The sequence below is a fragment of the Triticum dicoccoides genome, chromosome 2B, assembly GCF_002162155.2.
Source record: "Triticum dicoccoides isolate Atlit2015 ecotype Zavitan chromosome 2B, WEW_v2.0, whole genome shotgun sequence".
Taxonomy (NCBI): Eukaryota; Viridiplantae; Streptophyta; class Magnoliopsida; order Poales; family Poaceae; genus Triticum; species Triticum dicoccoides.
In genome coordinates, this window is record NC_041383.1 from 716,070,814 (window position 1) to 716,083,799 (window position 12,986).

A 12,986-nucleotide genomic window follows, 5' to 3' on the forward strand; every position below is an offset into this window, starting at 1 on the left:
ACCCGTAAGAATTAGCAAATGGGCTATAAATTATTTGAAATAATGGCAGATGGCCTGTATGCTGTTTTCCACATATTTGAGGCTTTCCTAAAAAAAGGTTGACGCACAAGCAGTGACTATTGGATGTCCATCCAACGGCCGTCGTGCTTCCTCAATCTCTGCTCTTCCTGCTCCAGCCGCTCAAACAAGCGTCGGCGGGACTGCCTGCTCTCCCCTCCCCGCGGCAGGCTGTGCTGCCGCGCAGGCCTCACCGCCCCACCGTACTCCCATCACTGTCCTAGCCATCCCTCTACTCACCCACAGTCCCACACCTACTGTTATTCCCCGGCGACAGCAGACGAACTAGTAAACCCTCGTATAGTCGTACTCCCCTCCGCGTGGGAAACAACTGCCAAGTCTTCCCTGGCTCCGTGTCGTTCCCTTCCTAGGCCTTGCCGTCTACCACCGCCCTGGTGCTCTCGACGTGGCGTGGTCAACGACCGACATGCATCTGAAGTGGACTGTATGTGGAGAGGCTGACAGTTGGGTCCACGGCCGCACGCAAGGAAATGCCTCCTTATTACGCGCAAAATAATGATTCCTCCAGCTGACATCTGGGAACCACCGAAAGGGCCTCTGTATTTCGCGAAAAAACGTTACCGCCGCTGACAGCTCGGACCCACCAGCTATATCTTCGCATGCAAGGAAGTGCCTCCTTATTATGCACAAAAAAATGAATACTCCCCCTGCTAGCTGGGACCCAGTATAGTGGGCCTACTTAGTTGACGGGGACGAAGGGCTTTGTCAACTTAGTCAATATGCACGATTCTAGCTCGACTGACGGTATGATGTCCATCCAACGACCGTAGTGCTTCTTCAACCTCTGGTCTTCTTGCTCCGGCTGCCCCAAGCAGTGCCGGTCGTGCCGCATGCTCCTGCCTCCTGTGGCCGGCTGTGCTGCCGCTGAGGCCTCATCGCCCCCATACTACTCCCGCCGCTGGCCAGGCTATCCCTCCACTCCACTCACCCACACCCCCTATTATTCTACGGCGACGACAGCGCAGCCAAACTAGTGAACCCTTGTACTCATCTCCGCGTGGACATCCACTGCCGCGTCTTCCCTGGCTCCGCATCGTCCCCTTCCTAGGCCTCGCCGTCGTCCATCACTGTGGTGCTCTCGGCGCGGCGTGGTCAATGTGGCCAACGACCGAATTCCATCGGAAGAGTACTGTACGTGGAGAGGCTGAAAGCTGGGTCCATGGCAGCCGCAAGGAAGTGCCTCCTTATTACGCGGAAACTAATTATTCCTCCACCTGACAGCAGGGACCCATCGGACGGGCCACCAGTATTTTGCGAAAAAGACGTTCCCCCCTGACTGCTGGGACCCACCGGACGGGCAACTGTATTTCGCAAAAAAAACGTTTTCCCCTGACTGCTGGGACCCACCGGACCGACCACCGTATTTCGTGAAAAAACGTTCCCCCCGCTGGCAGCTCGGACCCACCGGAAGTGCCTCCTTATTACACAAAAAAATGAATACCCCCCCTGCTAGCTGGGACCCACCATGGTGGAGGCTGACTTGTGGGCTTACTAAGTTGACTGGGACGGGGGCCTTTGTCAACTTTAGTCAATTTGATCGATTCTAGCTCCAGTGACCGTATGATGTCCATCCAACGGCCGTAGTGCTTCTCCAACCTCTGGTCTTCTTGCTCGAGCCACCCAAAGCAGCCCCCGTCATGCCGCGTGCTCCTGCCTCCCGTGGCCGGCTGTGATGCTGCGGAGGCCTCACCGCCTCCTACTACTCCCACCGCTGGCCAGGCCATCCCTCTACTCACCCACACCCCCTGTTATTCTGCGATGACGGCAGCCTCACACCGCAGCCAGACCAGTGGACCCTCATACTCCTCTCCACGTGGGCATCCACTATCGCGTCTTCCCCGGCTCCGTGTCGTCCCCTTCCTAGGCCTCGCCGTCGTCCATCACCCTGGTGCTCTCGGCGCGGCGTGGTCAACGTGGTCAAGGAACGACTTCCATCAGACGTGGACTGTACGTGGAGAGGTTGACAACTGGGTCCACGGCCGCAGCAAGGAAGTGCCTCCTTATTACGGGGAAAATAATGATACCTCCACCTGACAGGACGGACCCACCGGACGGGCCACTGTCTTTTTATTATAGTATGGAAATGCATTCATTTTCTTTGCATCGATTGTGATCCGCTTGACTGCTGGGACCCACCAGCTACATCTTCGGACGCAAGGAAGTGCTTCCAAAAAAAACAATTAGCCCCCTGACTGCTGAGACCCACCAGCTACATCTTCGCACGCAAGGAAGTGTCTGATAGTCGGGACCCACCTGGTCGAAGCATATGTAGCATTGTCATTCTGGTCGCTAACGTGTACGTACATATATACTGGTCGATGTAATGACGCGCACGTGTCGTAGTAGAGGCGCGTACGTGTCGTAGTAGAGGCACGCAGACAGCATGTACACGTACGTACAACGACCAGTGTGCAAGAAAGAAAATACGGCCACGTATGTGTACATACGGGAGGGGTCTCGAACGCCTACTCGCGCATACATACGGCCAGGGCTCGTGTACATGGCCAGGTCGGAATGGAGAAACAGCGTCGTCGTCGTGTTCATGGGGAGACAACCGGCTGGGTCGGAACGGAATGCGTCGTCGTGTTCATCAGGAGGGCTTGGACGGGACAGGCGATTGAAACGAGGCCTGGCGTACCGCAAAACGGAGGAAACAACCTTGTGTTCGACCGGCCACGTTCAAAACGGGATCCTATTCATCGGGAGGGGTCTGTCGTACCGCAAAGCGGAGGAAACGGACCTCCTATGGTCGAAACAGGGGTCCTGTTGATCGGAAGGGGTGTGGTGTAACGCAAAACGGATGAAGACTTGTGTTGGAGCGCTACGGTCGAAACAGGGGTCCTGTTGATCGGGAGGGGTGTGGTGTACTGCAAAACGAACGAAACGGACTTGTGTTGGAGCGCTACGGTCGAAACTGGGGTCCTGTTCATCGGGAGGGGTGTGGCGTACCGCAAAACAGGACACCACGGATACTGTTCATCTCCACCGTCGACCTCCTCCAGCCTCCACGGGCTACCGTCGACCTCCTCCAGCCTCCACGGCCTCCTGTTCATCCAGCCTCCACCGCGCGCTACTCCACCGGGTACTGATCAACCACCCCTCCATGGGCACCCCTCCACCGTCTACTGTTCATCCATTCCTCGACGGGGTCATCCTGTTCATCCAGCCCTCCACTCCACGGGGTCCTGTTCATCCAGCCCCGACCGGCTCGATCGAGGCAACGCCACATGGTCCTGTTTATCCAGCCCCACCGCTCATTGTTCATCCAACCCCCCCCCTCCGCAACGCTCACTGTTCATCTAGAGAGGCAACATCGATCGGCTACAGTTAGCAGCAGTAGCGAAGGAATCGCTCGATTGGGTTCAGTTAACAGCCATCGATCGATCGCTCAGGTTCAGTAACGCGTAGCCTGTGGTGCAATCGCTCGGGTTCAGTTAGAGCCCAATGCCTCGCTCGGGTTCAGTTAGAGCCAACGCCTCGCACACACGCGCGTACGTGTACGAGAGAAATGCGCATCGCTCGGTCCCCGACCACCCACCGTAACCGGGAACTCCCCGAAATTTTCCTCGCCCTCGCTTCTACCACGGTTTTTTCCGTCATGGACGGCCCAAAGAATGTCATGCAACTGCGTCTCCGCCCCGCCCAGGACAAAAAGCCCATTTTCTGTCATTATTTTTTGTAATAGAAGTAGGAGCCCACCACATCTATGATGATACCGGGTTTTGTCACAGTTATCGTCATAGAAGTGTCATATGTATGACAATTTTTTTTTCGTTCGGCCCAAAATGTCACGGATGTGTCTTTTTTTAGTGTAAGCGAGAATACTGCTTGTGCATCCACTTCCATAAACCCCAAATATATTCCATATGAGTCCACTATACCGTCCTATATGCGGTATCTACCTGCCGTTCCAAGTAAATTTGTATGTGCCAAACTCTAAACCTTCAAATGAAATTCTGTTTTGCATACTCGAATAGTTCATGTATCAACTAGGGATGTCTATATCTTCCATGCTAGGTGGGTTATTCTCAAGAGGAGTGGACTCCGCTCCTCACTCACGAGAAAAAGGCTGGTCACCGGGATGCCCAGTCCCATGCTCTAAGCAAATCAAATCAAAATAATTGCAAACAAAACTCCCGCGGGACTCTTGTTAGTTGGAGGCACTCGTTGTTTCGAGCCAGCCATGGATTGATTCTTGTTGGTGGAGGGGGAGTATAAAATTTACCGTTCTGTTTGGGAACCACCTATAATGTGTGTAGCATGGAAGATATCGAGATCTCTCGGTTGTTATGTTGACAATGAAAGTATGCCGCTCAAAATATTATTTATCTCTATTTCAAAAATTGAGCTCTTGCACCTCTGCAAATCCCTGCTTCCCTATGCGAAGGGCCTATCTATTTACTTTTATGTTGAGTCATCACCCTCTTATTAAAGAGCACCAGCTGGAGAGCACCGCTGTCATTTGCATCCATTACTATTAATTTATATTGAGTATGACTATAACTGGATCTCTTTTACCATGCATTACAATGTGTAGTCAGTCCTTGATCTTTAGAGGAGCTCTGCATTTATGTTTTGTGGTCTCAAAAAGGGCTAGCGAGATACCATCTTGTTATATCATATTATGATTGTTTTGAGAAAGTGTTGTCATCCGAGATTTATTATTATTGCTCGCTAGTTGATTATGCCATTGATATGAGTAAATATGAGACCTAAGTGTTATTGTGAATATGGTTAGTTCATAATCTTTGTGAATATTGCTGGCTTTACATGTTGACAACAACAAGAGCAAACAGAGTTTGTAAAAGTTTTTCTTTATCACTTTTAGTTTATCAACTGAATTGCTTGAGGACAAGCAAAGGTTTAAACTTGGGGGAGTTGATACGTCTCTGTCGTATCTACTTTTCCAAACACTTTTGCCCTTGTTTTGGACTCTAACTTGCATGATATGAATGGAACTAACCCGGATTGACGCAGTTTTCAGCAGAATTGCCATGGTGTTATTTTTGTGCAGAAATAAAAGTTCTTGGAATGACCTAAAAATCAACGGATATTATTTTTGGAATTAATAAAAAAACTGGCGAAAGAATCAAGGCCAGGGAGCCCACACCTTGTCCACGAGGGTGGGGGCGCGCCCCCTGCCTCGTGGGCCCCCTGGTTCTCCACCGACCTCAACTCCAACTCTATATATTCATGTTCGGGGAGAAAAAATTGAAGAGAAGGATTCACCGGGTTTTATGATACGGAGCCGCCGCCAAGCCCTAATCTCTCTCGGGAGGGCTGGTCTGGAGTCCGTTCGGGGCTCCGGGGAGTGGAATCCGTCGCCATCATCATCATCAACCTTCCTCCATCACCAATTTGATGATGCTCACCGCCGTGCATGAGTAATTCCATCGTAGGCTTGCTGGATGGTGATGGGTTGGATGAGATTTACCATGTAATCGAGTTAGTTTTGGGGTTTGAGATCTAGTATCCACTATGTTCTGAGATTGATGTTACTATGACTTTGCTATGCTTGTCACTAGGGCCCGAGTGCCATGATTTCAGATCTGAACCTATGATGTTTCCATGAATATATGTGAGTTCTTGATCCTATCTTGCAAGTCAATAGTCACCTATTATGTGTTATGTTCCGTTAACCCCAAAGTGACAATAATCGGGACCACTACCGGCGATGACCGTAGTTTGAGGAGTTCATGTATTCACTAAGTGTTAATGCTTTGGTCCGGTACTCTATTAAAAGGAGGCCTTAATATCCCTTAGTTTCCAATAGGACCCCACTGCCACGGGAGGGTAGGACAAAAGATGTCATGCAAGTTCTTTTCCATAAGCACGTATGACTATATTCGGAATACATGCCTACATTACATTGATGAATTGGAGCTAGTTCTGTGTCACGCTATGTTATAACTATTGCACGAGGAATCGCATCTGGCATAATTCTCCATCATCGATCCAATGCCTACGAGCTTTTCACATATTGTTGTTCGCCTATTTACTTTATAGTTGCTACTGTTACAATCACTACAAAACTTTCACTGTTACTTTTGTCACCGTTACCGTTACATCCATACTACTTTGCTGCAGATATTAAGTTATCCAGGTGTGATTGAATTGACAACTCAACTGCTAATACATGAGAATATTCTTTGGCTCCCCTTGTGTTGAATCAATAAATTTGGGTTGAATACTCTACCCTCAAAAACTATTGTGATCCCCTATACTTGTGGGTTATCAGAACAGTCAAAGAAGGAGTTCTTGCCTGTGTTGCAAGGTGTGAAGTTGAGTAAAGACTCAAAACCTGACCACGGCAGAAAATAGAAAAATAAAGAAAAAGCCATTCCCTGTGCCTCAGTCACAGGTTCTATAAAGTATGCTATGCTGTGTACCAGACCTATTGTATACCTTAGCATGATTTTGGCAAGGGAGTACAATAGTGATCTAGGAGTAGATCACTGGACAGCGGTCAAAATTATCCTTAGAGGACTAAGGAAATATTTCTGGGTTATGGAGGTGATAAAAGAGTTCTTCATAAAGAGTTACGTCAATGCAAAATTTTTGACACCGATCTAGATGACTCTAAGTCTCAATCTAGATACATATTGAAAGTGGGAGCAATTGGCTAGAGTAGCTCCATGTAGAGTATTGTAGACATAGAAATTTAGAAAATACATACGGATCTGAATGTTGCAGACCCGTAGACTAAACTTCCCTCACAAGCAAAACATGATCACTCTTTGGGTGTTAATCACATAGCGATTTGAACTAAATTATTGACTCTAGTAAAACCCTTTGTGTATTGATCACATGAAGATGTGAACTAATCACATAAAGATGTAAACTATTGATGTGAAATCACATGACAATCTATACTAGATTATTGACTCTAGTGCAAGTGGGAGACTCAAGGAAATATGCCCTAGAGGCAATAATAAAGTTGTTGTTTATAATTCCTTATATCATGATAAATTTTTATTATTCATTCTAGAATTGTATTAATCTGAAACTTAGTACATGTGTAAATATATAGACAAATAGAGTGTCACTAGTATGCCTCTACTTGACTAGCTCGTTGATCAAAGATGGTTAAGTTTCCTAGCCATGGACAAAGAGTTGTCATTTGATGAACGGGATCACATCATAAGAGAATGATGTGATTGACTTGACCCATCCATTAGCTTAGCACTATGATTGTTTAGTTTATTGCTATTGCTTTCTTCATGACTTATACGTGTTCGTATGACTATGAGATATAAAACTCCCGAATACCAGAGGAACACTTAGTGTGCTATCAAACGTCACAACATAACTGGGTGATTATAAAGATGCTCTACAGGTGTCTCCGATGGTATTTGTTGAGTTGGCATATATCAAGATTAGGATTTGTCACTAATTGTCGGAGAGATATCTCTGGGCCCTCTCGGTAATGCACATCACCATAAGACTTGCAATAAATGTGACTAATGAGTTAGTTGCGGAATGTTGCATTACGACACGAGTAAAGTGACTTTCCAGTAACGAGATTGAACTAGGTATGATGATACCGACGATCGAATCTCGGGCAGGTAACATATCGATGACAAAGGGAACAACGTATGTTGTTATGCGGTTTGACCGATAAAGATCGCCGTAGAATATGTAGGAACCAATATGAGCATTCAGGTTCCGCTATTGGTTTTTGACCGGAGAAGAGTCTCGGTCATGTCTACATAGTTCTCGAACCCGTAGGGTCTGCACGCTTAACATTCGATGACGATTTGTATTATGAGTTATGTGATTTGATGAACTGAAGGTTGTTCGGAGTCCCGGATGAGATCACGGACATGACGAGGAGTCTCAAAATGGTCGAGACGTAAAGATCGATATATTGGAAGGCTATATTCGGACATCATAAATGTTCCGAGTGATTCGAGTATTTTTCGAAAAGGTTCCATGTGCCTTGTCACATCCCAAATTTCCAATTTGGAATGTTATACTTAGATCATTCATGCATATCATATTTTATTGCATTTTGTTTCGCGATCCTCGAAATTCTAAGCAACTCAAGGACCCACGGAGAGAGTTGGGGATTTCATCGTTTTCATATTTGAATTTTTCTCAAATATCAAAACAAGAATCATTTTGGTTTTAATTAATTTTCTCTTCAAAAATGTTTCATATTAAAAATATATGAGAGAAGATAATATGACTTCTCCAAAATAAATGAAATATTCGAGGAAAAAATATTAAAATCAAATAAGTAGTTTTATTTGGATTTTGTTGCAATTTTATTTGAATTAGAAAAAAATATGCATTTTTCAAAATTGCATTTTTTAGGCCAAGAAAATGTTCATCCTGTTCTAAACATTTTATTTAGAAGGTGCAAATTTGTTTTGGCATTTTTAGATTTTTTATTTTATTTTCTAGGATTTTTCCGGCGAAATCTGTTTTTTTAAGTCGGCGCCCGACTGGGCCAGCGGCCCAGCGGAGCCGGGCCAAGCCCACGCCGCCCACACCGCCTCCCTCGCACTCACGCTCGTGCCTGAGCCGGACTCGACCGGAGTCCGGGATGCCGCCGCCGTCCGGGTTGCCCCCGCCCCAAGACGAGTCGCCCCCCTTTATAACCGCATCCCGTCGCCGCCCTCAACCCCACCTCGCCCCGCCTCCAACAGCAGAGGCCGCCGCCGCCGCTCGCCGCAGCACCCCGCACCGCCCAGCACCACCGCCGCCGCGTTCCTCCGCCGCCCCATCATGCCCCGCCTCGCCGGAGACGCCGCCGGTCCCGATCGGATCCGTTCGCCGTTTTTTTCTTTGGTTTTAGGTAAAAATCCCTGGTTTTTTCTAAAAACCCTAGATGCGTTTATTTTATTTTATTCGGTTCAGTTTTTCTCGGTTTAGTTATTTAGCAGACGCTCCTCCATTCGTTCGTTTTAACGAACGCTGTTCATCAGTTAGCCGCAGACAGTGAATGTTCATTTGTTAGCCTGTTCGTCTCATTTTATTTTTCCAGGGTTTTTACGCGATTATTTTCGATCATGATTTCTGGCTTGATCTTCGTTTTAGTTTATCTTTTCGCTTGTTTATCCAAATCAGGTGAAACAAGCGCCTAGATCTTCGTCTTGAAACCCTCTTTCTGTTTAACCAACTTGAACAAGATTTTGGTACTGTAAAACTTGACTTTAGTTCAGGTTAGTAAACGGATCTTGTTTCTTTCGTAGTTTGAGTTTCGTTGCTCCATTTGATTTGATTCTTTTTGCAAACCGGAGTTCTTCAGTTGAACTTTCTGGTTAGAACCTTTTTGAGTTTTACCCGTGCATATTTGCTTGATGTGCTTATGTATGCTATTGTTTGTTTGCGATTGAATTCCGAAGAGCGAAGCATGCTACTACGAGTCACTAGGTTTTGCGGATCGTCAACAAGGCAAGTAACACATTGATCATACTCTTTTCATACCTAGTTTTATGCATTAGTTTCAATACTCAAACACTGCATGAGTAGGTTGTGATTAGTATGTGGGTATTGGGAAGTAGTTGATGATGTAGAACCTATTACCTATTTTATTATCAAACCCTTGGGAGCTACTTCTACGTTATGCTTATATTGCTATACTATGCTCGTAGACGTGGTTTGGGTGAGTGAATCCATGACAGTTGTGAGATTGTTAATTAATGGTTAACTTAAGGTGGCAACTTTAACACACATCTTGGTGGATTGTTGGTTTTGGGCACCTGGAGAATCCAGTGTTGTCCTAGGATACCCCGGAGTACCCGTGTGATCATCGTATGGTCCGCCACCCAGACTCAAAGGGATCGTAAGATTATTCATGCTAGAAACTTCCGTGTGCAGCCACAAGCTATGATGGGCTCTAGCATAGTCGAGTATGTTGCATGACCTCTTCGAGTGGTAGGCTAGCAGATGTAGGGGATGTAGGTTGGTACTGTCTACCCAGGGTTAGAGTTAATGTTTTTGAAAGACTGTGTCTCGGTCATCCGTTTCTCAAACATCATGTAGTGCGAGAAATCCAACGGAGGAGATCGAGTCTTGTGGGGAAAAGTGCGCAAACCTTTGCAGAGTGTACAATCTAATCATGGTTAGTCGTGTCCCCGGTTATGGACATTTTGAGTATTTGGTTCTTGGATTATCATATGGAACTCATCACTCTAAATTTAATTTTTTGGGTTGATAATTACTTTTAATTGGGATTGAGTTCGAGGAACTTTCTCAATGTTGTTCAACTACCATGATAGTTAAATAAAATTACATTCCTTTGTTGTAGGAAAAAATTGGCTTTTCGCAAAACATATTAACCGTAGAGCCTCCACCAGCCATATATGCATGTAGTGATAGCATTTATTATGTTCATTGATCTACTGTGTTACTATGCCAGCATATTCCATGTGCTGACCCGTTTTCGGGATGCAATGTATCATGTTGCAGACTTTTCAGATGAAGAGTAAGGTGCGCTAGGTCGTTGTCGTGCACTCAGCTATGCCGTTGGAGTTGATGGACTCACTTTATCTTCCAAGCCTTCCGCTATTAATTTATTTAGATGGCCTTAAGCCATATTTATTGTAATAAGTTCTCTTTGGAGACTATCGATGTAAGAAGTGTGTGATTGCTACTCTGTTATAAATCCTTCGAGTACTATGTGTGTCAGCATTACTGTCGGTGTCAAAACCGGCGGATCTCGGATAGGGGGTCCCGAGCTGTGCGTCTAGGAGGATGGTAACAGGAGACAAGGGACATGATGTTTTTATCCAGGTTTGGGCCCTCTCGATGGAGGTAAAACCCTACTCCTGCTTGATTGTGGGTAGTACAAGAGTAGATCTACCACGAGATCAGAGAGGCTAAACCCTAGAAGCTAGCCTATGGTATGATTGTTGTTCCTCCTATGGACTAAAACCCTCCGGTTTATATAGGCACCAAAGATGGTTAGGGTTACACAGAGTCGGTTACAATGGTAGGAGATCTACATATTCGTATCGCCAAGCTTTCCTTCCACGCCAAGGAAAGTCCTATCCGGACACGGGACGAAGTCTTCAATCTTGTATCTTCATAGTCCAGGAGTCCGGCCGAAGATGATAGTTTGGCTATCCGGACACCCCCTAGTCCGGGACTCCCTCAATAGCCCTCGAACCAGGCTTCAATGGCGATGAGTCCGGCGCGTAGATTGTCTTCGGCACTGCAAGGCGGGTTCTTCTCCAAATCCTGTGTTCCTGTTGAATAGCGTCCGGCTTCCTGTGAATATTGTGCTCCTCGGCTTCCACGCCCAATAATAGCAGTCTTCCACGTGTTGAACGAATGCGAAAAGTCAGGGTATTTTTACATTTACCCCCTAGCTGCGCAAATGAGCTGTCTATAGAAGAGACGAGGATCTAGATCCGAATCACACCATCCTCCCTTCGCGAGCATTCATCAGAGCGTATCTGACAAAAATCCATTCCATCATGGACAGTCGACGCAGCTCCTCGTCTTGCCCTCCCAGCCCTCAGCCTGGAGATTGGGGGAGATGCTCCGTCCCGCACAGTGAGCTAGTGGCGCGCCAAACCAAGGGATTTCTTCCCCCAGCCTTCATGGTCCCGGTTCGGGCCGGACTTGCCACCTATAAGGGCGGAAAGCAAGCGGAGAGCGTCCCCAGCCCCTCCAAAGGAGAGCGGGTATGCCTTGTTTCTTATTTGATAAGAGGGCTCGGATTTCCAATTCATCCATTTCTCCGGGGGCTCCTGGAGTTCTATGGCCTCCAGTTGCACAACCTTAAGCCTGCCTCCATTTTGCATATCGCGGGCTTTGTGGCCCTTTGCGAGCTGTTTTTGGGCATCGAGGCTCATTTTGCGCTATGGAAGAAGCTGTTCTGTCTTGTGCCCCGTTCTCAAGAGGGGTCGATATATCAAGTGGGCGGAGCCAAACTATGGCGCATCGCCGGGACCGGATATCTGTCCGGAACCCCGAAGAAGGCGTACGAGGACTGGCCTTCGGCATGGTTTTATATAGAAGATGTCCCCCTGCCGGACCCTGTTCGGGTCGGCCTCCCTGAGTTTAATAACGCTTCTTTGAAGAAACGCCTAAGCTGGCGTCCACGGAGCCCTCAGAGGGAAAACGATAGGGACGTGATTTACCTGATGAGCCGGATAAGGTTGTTAGCTCATTCCGGACTGACCATGATTGGAGTCATGGCCATATGCATTATGCGGGGGGTGCAGCCGCTCTAGTATAGAGGCCACCCCATGTGGGATTTCAATGGGGAGGATGATGCCACCCGCTGCGGCTGTAAGGGGCCGGGATCGGTCGCTGATCTGACGAAGATCTTGTCCGCATTATACAAGGGAGAAGAGGAGGAATTCCTCCGTATCAATCCTCCAAGCTGGGTAAGCGGACATTCATTTTTTCCTATCCGATCCGTACTCCCATAGTCAAGTATCTCTTTTTGTGATTTCGGCACAGGAACTGCACCGGGCCGTAAAGGATATAAATAGCCCGCCTCCACAACCCGAGGATCCGGAACGGTTCCTCGATCCGACCTCCCAAGAGGATCCGGACATATCGGTGGAGCTGATTGATGGGGTTTTCCATCAACTGAGCATCGATAATGCCTTGGTCGCCAATACGGCCGATTACCCCAGAATAATTCCCGCCTCGCAGGTAACTAAGACCGAAGTCCCGATACTTTGAAAATGACCCATACATGCTTATTTTTGATCACCATATACCGATGGTGTCTTGCAGGGGGTGCCCTTGAGGCGGAAGGTCGAGCCCGCGGCGGCTAGCCAATAAGGGGCAGTACGGCCCAGCAGGCTGAAAAGAAGTGCGGTCCGGATCGAAACTCCAGCGCAACGGTATGGCGTGTCACCTAACTCCCGGGCTTTATTCCTGGGAGACATACTAACGCTCGTGCTTTTTCAGGAAGAAGAGCGCTCGCCGGACTGTATCCG